General features: G+C 35.0%; 1 non-coding gene across 1 annotated transcript; it reads left to right on the forward strand.

Annotated features, from left to right (window-relative positions):
- Nucleotides 1-7,412: 7,412 nt before the first annotated feature.
- Nucleotides 7,413-7,519, forward strand: LOC139894934 (small nucleolar RNA R71). Its single transcript, XR_011775409.1, has one exon. It is a non-coding gene; the product is annotated as a small nucleolar RNA R71 (small nucleolar RNA).
- The last annotated feature ends 400 nt before the right edge of the window (nt 7,520-7,919 follow it).

Raw genomic sequence — 7,919 nt, forward strand, 5'->3', positions numbered from 1 at the left:
GCGTTCTTTGCAAGAATCCATGGGAACTCTTCTCGACATGAGTACTGCTTATCACCCACAGACCGACGAGCAAAGTGAACGAATGATTCAGACCTTGGAAGACATGTTGCGTGCATGTGTTATTGATTTCGGAAAGGCTTGGGAAAGGCATTTACCACTCGCCAAATTTTCGTACAACAACAGTTATCACTCGAGTATTAATGGCGCACCTTTTGAAGCGTTGTATGGCCGCAAGTGCCGATCTCCTATTTGTTGGGCTGACGTAGGCGAAAAGCAAATCACCGGACCCGAGGTAGTCCATGAAACAACAGAGAAGATTGCTCAAATTCAAGCTAGACTTAAGACTGCCCGCGATCGCCAAAAGAGTTATGCCGATCTTAAACATAAAGACTTTGAGTTCAACGTTGGTGACCGTGTAAACTTTATGGTTTTGTGTCACCCACTTGATAACCTTGTATTAGGAAAGCAACACGTCCAGTATACTTGCTCCGTATATTACCTTTCAGTAAACTACCATCCGGTTGTAAAGGAAAGCGATGAACAAACAACTGTTAAGGCAATGTCTAATGACATGTAGATGTTCATGGTCTACAACGTGTCGGATGCAATTACTATTGTAACGACCCTGGATTTTCCAACGTTTACTTATTAATATTTATTATTAATACTTGTGATTAACTGAATGTATTGTTATACATTTACTTGTTACCATACATGACTTTTAAATGCCCGACACGTCTTTGTGACACACGAACTTTACACGAATAATATTTTTGAATATTATTTACATTCATGATTAAGTTTTACTAATCATTTTTGATTAACTAAGTTTACTAGTTAATTACTTGGGCTTTTATTGGATTATTACTTAATTGGACTTGGGCTCATGATTAGTGGACTTAGAAGCCCACACTACAACCTTAATGGATTAACTAGGAGCCTTTTGTTACAACTAGTCCATTAAGGTTTAAAAACTAGTTTAGTTAGTAAAGGAAAGACTTGTTACATGTTACTTACACCTAGTTCCCATGTAAGCAACCTTATAACCAACTTTTAAAGACAATTACATGCATGATCTTGTGGACAAATCCCTCCCCCCTCTTGCTTTGTGAACCGTCAGCCTAGGGAGTATAATGGGGGAGTTCAATTTTTTTTTTTTGACTACTTGTTTACTAGTATACTCTTCCATTTTACACACACACAAATTACTTGCAATTCCTCTCAACATTTTCTCCCTTTTCTCTCTAAAATTGTAAGTAACTTGAGCTTCTTTCTCTCTTCCTTTTCTTGCTCAAAACCGAATTCATAACCCTCCATCATCATCATTTCTACTTGTTTAGTTACTTGTTCTTTGATTATTGTTTACTTACTTGTTGTTTACTTACTAGTTAACAAGAATCAAACTCTTTAGTTTGTTCTTCATATTATCTTGATTATTCAAGAACATACAAGAACAAAACTTTCTAGTTTATGTTCTACATTTATTGTTTCAAAAGATTGTAAGTTCATGTGTTGTAAATCATTACTTGAAGCTCATGTTGTAAACTTAAAGTTTACTTCCTTAAAGATCAAGACTTTGGCTTGAATCTTTAAAGTATGAACAACCATGAACTAGTTACTTGTTTATTTAGTTTATTACTTCATTTCTTGCATCTTTAAATTCATGATTTATGTTGTTCTTGGTCAAGTGTTACTAGTTAACTTTGATCTCATTTTTCTTGACCAAAAGTTAACTTTATAAGTTCAAGAACATGGAAGTATAACTTTTTAGTTATAACTTCATACACTTGTGTTAGATTTAACTTAATAACTTTAGATCTAGACTTTTGGGTCTTGGATCTTCAAGATCTAACTAAGAACTATGTTCTACATCTTAAGATCTTGATTAGTTAGTTAACTTTCAAGTTTGTAGTTCAATATTACTTTTATAGTTCATGTATGTGTCGGATCTAAGATTTTGATGTAACTTTGGTTCATCAAGCTACTTGCAACACTTAAATGAGTTGTGCTACATGTCTTAGACTTACACAAGTGTTATGATGGTCAGACCTTGGTTAATATGATGCAAACACATCAACGAGTTGTACACTTGAAGCTATATGCATCAAGGATGAGAACCGTGATAAGCATCGAGCACCAAGAACCCACCGGAACTTACTGTTTATTGTTTTCTGGAACAGAAAAAAATACCTGGGCTACTGTAAAGTTGATTTTCAGTTAGCTCTGTTCGATTAGATAATTTTTCGTTTAAGACTCGTCTTAATCCGAGTTACGGTTTAGGATTTATGGCCCTCCGAGTGTCACTATGTCTTTTAACGTTGTGCTGAAAATTCTGACCTACTCGCACTTAGACCGTCGCCACGGTCAAAAGAAGATGAGTTTACTTCTGGAATTTTTACCACAATTAGAGGACTCATATACGGAGCCATGACCACTAGTCTCACCTTATTTCAGTAGGTATAGCGGCCGTGGTGACTGATCGAAGTCAGCCTTTGTTTTAAACTCTTTTCATGAATGAAACTTACTTTACACCTTTTGTTTGATGATGAATGATGATGACCCTTAAGACCTTATTTACATACATTTAAACCTATTGAGACGATTTACTGACTTAGTAATATTTGACTTAGGTTGCGGAATTTCTGAACCTACGTACTTGCTTACTTCCCGACTCGACTTTACCACTACTTTACCACTGTGAGTTATAGCATCCCTTTTTACTTTAACTATTTTGGGAACTGAGAATACATGCTCATTTTATGTTTTACATACTAGGCACGACTACTTAAACTTATATATGTGTGGGTTATACAACGGCATAAATTTTCCCTTTAGCTCGGTAACGTTTAGTCATTGGTTTTTGAATCGGTGAACGCGAATCTTAGATATGTATCCATAAGGTTTGACATCCCCACTCGGGCTAGTCGCGCTAGCATTTAACGAGTGTTTAATACTTCGTAAACATACGCACTCACCAAGTGTACTTTCAGGAGGTATTATAAACATTAAGTTAGTTACCAAGTGCCCACGGTTAAGCATATACTTTACATACTATTTTGAAACGCTTGTTGAAGCACTGAAATCTCGTGGCCTACCTTACATACTGTTATACTTAAACTATAGCTCACCAACCTTTGTGTTGACGTTTTTAAGCATGTTTTTCTCAGGTGCTTAAGGTTGCTTCCGCTGTTGTACTAGTCTTGCTGTAGACACCCACTGCTTTAGAGATGTCACCGCATGAACGTTTATCTTGCATTCATAAACATTATTACTTTTGAAACTATGATTTGTAACGACCTATGGGTCACATACTATTATCCTTGCTTCTATTCGTTGAAGCATACTTTTGGTTGTTAAACATTGATGTTGGTTAAGACATCACCTTTTTATCATGAATGCAAATGTATTTTGAAATAGCATATAGTGTTTGACCTTGTAATGATCCTGATGTTGATGGTCCGTACATGATGATTTAGTACGGGGCATCACAACTATCCTTTGTAGGAGCAATAGTAAAGATCACCCTATAATTTTTCTGTCTGGCACAAGGTCCTGTCTTCGACCATGCTATGCAACCACCGTTCTTACGGTTGACACCCGATTTGGTTCAGGTGACCTAATGAATTCCGGTGAATTCTTAGGATTTTACGTTTAATGGTAATGAACGCATTGAAAATAGGTTTTCATAAAACAAATCGGTTTTAATTTGATCAAAAATATTTTCTCGTTCAAGCTCGAGTTTAGATATCATCGAATTCTATGAGTTTGTAATTCTCAATCTTTAAGGTCAATCTCAAGGATTGAGTAATATCAGTCTTAAAGGCTGATTTTTTAATCTTTAAGGAGATTATCCTTTCTGGGGGTCTGATTCATTAGTCTTATCAAGCTAATCTGCATGGCGCCCTCCCCATTTTACAAGACAGATCCTCTCATGGTTAGGATAAGTCTGACCACTTGGCGATCCTGTATGATGCCGAGGTCTGTGGATTTTCTGCTGATTTTAGAGATTACTTTTCTAGATTTTTCGTCAACCTACAGCTGGTCTGGACGACAACTTCCTGACCTAAATCAAGAAGCGCGTGTCTTTTTTCGGAAGACTTTACTTTCTTTTAATGATGGAATTGATTCATCGTGTAGATCCATCTATTCTTTCAAAGGTATTACAATAAATTGGGTAAAACTGATTAGTTTAGTCCAAAGCAAAAGTACCTGCAATAATCTGTACCAAATATGTGATATGTGTTTTAAAGAACTTGGTAAATTCTTCCCACCCTTAGCTTTTATTTATTCTTTTCTTTGCCTTTTTATTCTCTTCTATTCCATTTTAAATAAATTCAAGCGTTTTGGGTTGTTTCTCTATTTATGTTCTCTCCGAGGAAACAATAATTTCGGCATTAACACCTAGTTTTATCATTCATAAATATGTATAAACATGATTTTGAATTCATTTAGTTGAAAATTTTTCAAATTTTCACAAAATTTGGCAATTAAACTAAGTGTAAACCCGAGAGAATTTATAACCCTTCCCCACACTTGAGATCATGCAATGCCCTCATTTGCATGAAATCAGACTATAATTATAAATTCATGAGGGTGATTAGTGTAGAAAAGTGATTAAAAATACCGAGTTTGCAAACATATTATTTTATATCACATTTGCTATTTTGCGTCTTGTCGTCAAAATTAGTAGCTTTTGCTGAACTTAATGCCAGTCTTTGAAAATGCGCTGTTTTACCCTGTTTTGTACATAAGATAAAATATATATATATATATATATATATATATATATATATATATATATATATATATATATATAAACTACATATATATATATATAAACTATATATATATATATATATATATATATATATATATATATATATATATATATATATATATATATATATATATATATATGTTTTTTTATAAAAACCTTTATTTATTAAAACAATTTTAATGAATAATTTTTTTTTTAAAAATTTTGTTTCCTTTTACTTTAGGTAGTTTCGGTATGTTTACCTAGTCCGTCCCTTGACAAAATTTAAAATTTGTCATTTTTAAAGCCATTGTTTTAAAAGTAAAGATTTTTGGTTTTTTATTTTTTTTGTATACTTTAGATCAATAAAATTAAAAATAATGATAACAAAATTTTTCGCACCGCCCTCGGGTAAAGCAATTTCAGTTCTATGACCTAGTCTTCAACTTACGATGAATTTTAGAAATCATTCTTTAAACTTAATGAAATAAAGTAATTTTTGTTTTTTTTTAAATCACACAAAAATTAAATTTAAAAATGCATATAAATTTCATACAAAACCTACAAAACAAAATTTCAGAATGGGGGGAGAAAACTAGTTCTTTAGTGTCTGCTAGTGGAAAAGACCAATCGGATTCCATTCTCGGAACTACATGAGAACAGAACAACTAACTCTAGATAACGTTTTCTTTTTAAAACATTTAAATCTCCCCACACTTAGGTAGCTGTGGTGTCGAAATTGTGATTAACTTCATCGTCAATTTCTTTTGGACCATAATCAACTTGCATAACTGTGACTTTTTCTTTAAGCCATTGGTCGGATTCTTGTGTAATATCCACAAATTCAACTAGTTTCTCCTTTTCTTTAGGCAATAGATTGGATACTAATCGGTTACATAACTTAAAGTTCCTCTTAATTCTAGCATCGCGAATCCGTTTAATAAGTTTCTTCATTGAACTGTTAATAACGGGGTCATTTAATTTTGTATCAACAACAGGGTTCTTTGTTATCAAGTCATCATTAGGTGTTACTTCATCTTCCCCACACTTAGGCATTTTATTATTGTTAAGCACTACCGTTGGAGTTGGTAAAACAACATGGTTCTTACCAATCGTTTTTGTTGGTTCAACGGTTTTGGTTGGTGGAGATTTAGACTTTCGACTCACAAAGGTGACCGATTTTTCACCATCACTAAGTGTCATTCTACCCTCTCTTACATCAAATAACGCCCTGGTGGACGCTAAGAATGGTCGACCTAAAATTAGAGGAATGTTTGGGTCCTCTTATATGTCAATGACAATAAATTCGACTAAAAAGGTTAAATTACCCATTTGAATGAGTAGGTTGTCAGCAATTTCAACTGGGTGCCTAATGGTTTGATCAAAGAGTCGAACACTCATTTCCGTTGGACTTAACTCACCTACTCCTAATCTCTTATATAATGAAAGAGGCATAACACTCACACTCGCACCTAAATCTGCTAGTGCATCATACATGATATAATCACTAAGTAGACAAGGAACAATAAATTAACCCGGATCACCCACCCTGGGTGGAGGCTTTGGTGGAACTGTCTTTACTGGGTTTACTTTTACGGTTTTTATTTCTTGCACTTTCTTATTCTTCTTCTTCTTTCCAGAGGCATCACAAACTTTATTACCTATTACTTGCTCATACTCAACTCCTTTTCTTGGAAAAGGGATGGGTGGTCTGTATGGTGCCACCACTGGCTTTACATACTCGGGTGGTGGTGGTGGTGTTGTAACTTCTTCATTGTTACTCACATCAAAAACATTCCCATCTTCTGATGATGGTTTTTCAGAATTTGTTGACACCATGTTAACATTCTCACTCTGAGGATTTACTTCAGTATTACTCGGTAGCTTTCCTTGTTCCCTCTCACTCATCATGCTAGCAAGAGTACCTACGTGTTTTTCTAGATTTAAAATGGAAGCTTGTTGAGTTCTTAATGACTGATCAAACCTCTCATTGGTTTGGGTTTGAGATGTAATAAATTGTGTTTGAGATTCCATTAGCTTTGCCATCATTTCTTCCAGATTTGGATTTTTCTCTTCGGTTTGTTGTGGTGGTTTATACAAGCTAGGTCTTTGTTGATTGAAAGTGTTGTTTTGAGTTGGTTGGTTATTCGGACCTTGTTGGTTGTACGAGTTATTGTTGGGTCCATTTGGATTGTAAAGAATGTTTTGATTTCGATTGAAGTTTGGCCTTGGCGGTTGATAATTATTTTGATAATTATTTCTCGGCTTTTGGTTCATGTAGGAAATATTCTCACGTTGTTCCATCGTTTGCTCAATGTGACAATCTTTCGTTAAGTGTGGTCCACCGCATTGCTCACAACTGATTCGTATTGCGTGAATATCTTTAGTCATCTTTTCCATTCGTCTCTCGAAAGCATCTATTTTTGCGGAAACGGAATCAAAGTCATGGCTAGAATCGGCTCTAGCCGCTTTAGATGATCGAAAAATATCTTTTTCCTAGTGCCACTCATGTGAGTGGGAGGCTGTGTTATCAATAATTTTGTGAGCTTCGGTTGCGGTTTTCTTCATAATGGAACCACCAGCTGCTGTGTCGATGTCTTTTCGTGTAGCAACATCGCATCCTTGGTAGAATATTTGTACTATTTGATAAGTGTCTAAACTGTGTTGAGGACATCCTCTCAACAACTTTCCGAATCTTGTCCATGCTTCATATAAAGTTTCATTTGGCTTTTGCGTGAACGTAACAATTTCTCCTTGAAGTCTCACGGCTTTAGATGTCGGAAAAAATCTTTTAAGAAAATTTTCAACTAAGACATCCCATGTGTCAATCGCTCCTTCAGGTAACGATTCTAACCAATCTTTGGCTTCTCCCTTTAAAGTCCAGGGAAACAACATGAGATAGATCTGTTCATCCCCAACTTCTCTGATTTTAAATAGAGTACAGATCCTATTAAAGGTTCGAAGATGTTCGTTTGGATCTTCTTTTGGCGTACCACTATATTGGCATTGATTAGTTACCATGTGTAGGATTTGTCCTTTGATTTCATAATCTGGCGCATTAATGTCTGGTTTAATAATGGTGTGACCTTGGCCCGTGCGTGTAGCTCTCATTCGATCTTCCATACTTAGAGGTTCCGTTACTTCCATAATTGAATTTGTTGAA

Source organism: Rutidosis leptorrhynchoides, chromosome 2, assembly GCF_046630445.1.
Source record: "Rutidosis leptorrhynchoides isolate AG116_Rl617_1_P2 chromosome 2, CSIRO_AGI_Rlap_v1, whole genome shotgun sequence".
Lineage (NCBI taxonomy): Eukaryota > Viridiplantae > Streptophyta > Magnoliopsida > Asterales > Asteraceae > Rutidosis > Rutidosis leptorrhynchoides.